The sequence below is a fragment of the Phycodurus eques genome, chromosome 3 (genome assembly GCF_024500275.1).
Source record: "Phycodurus eques isolate BA_2022a chromosome 3, UOR_Pequ_1.1, whole genome shotgun sequence".
Classification (NCBI taxonomy): Eukaryota; Metazoa; Chordata; class Actinopteri; order Syngnathiformes; family Syngnathidae; genus Phycodurus; species Phycodurus eques.
This window is the reverse complement of record NC_084527.1, coordinates 14,414,289-14,417,885: the sequence shown is the minus strand read 5'-3', so window position 1 is coordinate 14,417,885 and position 3,597 is coordinate 14,414,289.

The following is a 3,597-nucleotide window of genomic DNA, read 5'->3' as shown; positions in this document are numbered from 1 at the left end:
CCACAGTTTCATGTTATGTGTATAACTTTGAGGGGAAAAGATGAATTTATAAAATTTTGGATTATGGCTATAAAATAAAATGTGGGCAAAGTGAATGCTTATTAATATATTTGGAATCACTAGAAAGCATCTCTTGATGAGATTCAGTTCTACAACACTTCAAACTGCAATCATATTGACAAAGATCATCTTTGCATACGATTTTTTTCATGGATATCGTGTTGAAAATCATTGTGTAGATGACCACGCATCCGTTTTCCGAACCGTTTATCTTCATTAGGGTGGCAAATGTGCTGGAGCCTATCCCAGCTGACTTTGGGCGAGAGGTGTGGTACACCCTGTGCTGGTCGCCAGCCAATCACAGGGCACATATGTGCCTAATGAAATGACTTGTTTGAACTGTTGCACATGGCTTGTGGTGTTTATTTATTTTTCAGATGGCCACAAAACCAGAATATGGGTTCAGATTAGCCCTCCGTTTCAAAAAGCTTGTCGACCCCAATGTTAGAACAACCTAGATTCAGGTCAACAGGTGGTAAGTGCCGTAAAGGACAAAGCAAGCAGTAAAGGAGCGTGTGAGGGAAACATTTGTTTATATTTTGTCCACATAGAAGTGGGAAAGATTATATGTGTGTTTATATTTCAATAGTTAACCCAAAAAGTGAAACATACTACAATATACAAAATGATTAAACAAATAAATATTTTTCAGAGGGCCATTTCCGACCTAATTTCATTAAAAATAATTTTGATTACGATGTGAATATTTTGTTTTCTATTTGCTGTACGCTATTATGATCAAAATTCTTTAAATAATACAATTACATATTTAATTGTGTGTAGTGAATCGACATAATACAGGTGCTGGTCAAATAATTAGAATATAAAAAGTTTATTTCAGTAATTCCATTCAAAAAAATGGAACTTGTATAATGTATACATTCATTTCACACAGACTGACATATTTCAAGTATTTGTTTCTTTTTAATGTTGATGATAATAACTGACTAACTAATGAAAACCCCAAAATTGAGTATCGCGGAAAATTTGAATATTGTGGAGAGGTTCAATATTGAAGAGACCTGGTGCCACACTCTAATCAGCTACTTAACTTAAAACACTGCAAAGGCCTTTAAATGGCCTTTGCAAGCATGGGGAAGACTGCTGACCTGACAGTTGTCCAAAAGACAAGCATTGACATCTTGCACAAGGAGGGAAAGACACAAAAGGTCATTCCTAAAGAGGCATTGCTCTGTGTCCAAGCACATTAATAGAGAGACGAAGGGAAGGAAAACATATGGTATAAAAAAAAAAGTGTCAATAGGGATAACCGCACCCTGGAGAGGATTGTGAAACAAAACCCATTCAAAAATGTGGGGGAGATTCACAAAGAGACATAAAGGACTGGACTGCTACTCAGTAGTCCAAAGTTATGTTCTCTGATGAAAGTAAATATTGCATGTCCTTTGGAAATCAAGGTCCCAGAGTCTGGAGGAAGAGAGGAGAGGCACAGAATCCACGCTGCTTGAGGTTGATTGTAAAGTTTCCACAGTCACTGATGGGTTGGGGTGCAGTGACGTGCTGGGGTTGGTCCAAGGTCAACACAGCCGTCAACCAGGATGTTTTAGAGCACTTCATGCTTCCTGCTGATGACCAACTTTATGGAGATGCAGATTTCATTTTCCAACAGGACTTGGCACCTGCACACAGTGCCAAAACTACCAGTACTTGGTTTAAGGACCATGGTATGCCTGTTTTTGAAAATCTATGGGGTATTGTGAAGAGGAAGATGCGATACGCCAGACCCAACAATGCAGAAGAGCTGAAGGCCACTATCAGAGCAACCTGGGCTGTCATAACACCTGAGCAGTACCACAGACTGATCGACTCCATGCCACGCAGCATTGCTGCAGTAATTCAGGCAAAAGGATCCCTAACTAAGTATTGAGTGCTGTACATGCTCGTACTTCTCATGTTCATACTTTTCAGTTGGCTAACATTTCTAGAAATTTTTTATTTTGTATCAGTCTTAAGTAATCTAATGTTCTGTAATGAATTTGTGGTTTTCATTAGTTGTCAGTTATAATCAAAATTTAAAAAAAGAAACATTTGAAATACTTTATTTTCACGACCATAAGGCGTCGGACCGTATTAAAAGGTGCAGTCTCAGTTACGGGGTCTATTTCTGTATTTAACACATACATAAGGCGCACTGTATTATTGGGCGCCAGCATGGTAAAGCTTAAAACCTACGGTAGCATGCATGCACGCATGCATGCACGCTAAAACATACACTAGCATGCATGCAAGCCTATGTTTTTAAAAAGGCAGCGGGAGCAAAACTGAGTTTGGTTGTACTTTATTTAAGTATTTAACAATGTACTCACGTTATTTTTTGATCAATCCTCATCCACAAATCCATCAAAGTCCTCATCTTCTGTATCTGAAATGAACAGCTGGGCAAGTTCTCCATCAAACATGCAGGGTTCCCTTTCGTCATTGTTGCCGGGCGGCTGTTCAGCAATGATGCCGGCTTTCAATCCATTCACATATGGTGGCGTAACTCGCCCGGCGATAGATGGCTAGATGGCGCCGTTTCATAAAACGAAAGCACCAAGACAGACCTCCTTGAAAATGTTCGATTTTCATTTATTCTGCAAGTGTTATTGCCCTCAGTCGAATCGTAACTGTAGAGACGCTTCTCCCGGCTGTTCTTTGATCATTGATCCCTTGCTCGAGTTGGTCTTCCAACTCGGGCCACATCGCCTTGTTTCCTCGGAAACTCAGCTTCGTCTTCTTGACTTGTCGCAGCTCGTTTTCCTGCTTCCTCCACTTGCAAATCATGGATTTGTTGATCTTGAATTCTCTAGCGGCTGCTCGATTCCCATGTTCCTCTGCGTAACTGATAGCTTGCAGTTTAAACTGTGCTTCGTAAGCGTGTCTCTTCGTAGGTGCCATTTTCGGGGGTCCTTAGCCAAACCGATGTTGTTTTGCACAATGCACATACCGGCGCTATATACCTACTGGGGGCGTGCCTTTAGCGTCCTCTTTCACGCGCACCCTTCCCCCTTTGACGTCCGCATGCTGTCCTCAGTCACGTCCGCCTTTTCTCTATATAAGCAGAATATATATATTCTAATTGTATGACCAGCACCTGTATAGGAGTTTTACATTTTGTATTGAACTACTGAAACAAATGATCTCATATTTTATATTAGTAGTTGTGGGCATCAGATCAGCAGTAGCATCCATTAGCAAAAGCTATAAAACATGACACAAACATGCCCATCAAATGATCATGTCAACCCTAGCAGCTGCTTTGCACGAAACGCATGTTTTTTCTTGCGTTTATTTGCGGATGCTTGCATTGCGGACACGTTTGCATGCTGTGGATCCAGCACTTTCAATCATTCATCATGTGGCACTGATGCATTTATCACAAGGTTTCTTCCCTTTCCTTCCTCAATCACATCGCAATGACAGCTATGCAAGGATGAATCATCAAGCTCACAGGATTGACTTTTAATAGCATCAGACGTCTCCCTCACACACTCCTTTAGTGCCTGCTTTGTCCCTTTGTGCGATGGCTATCTGTTG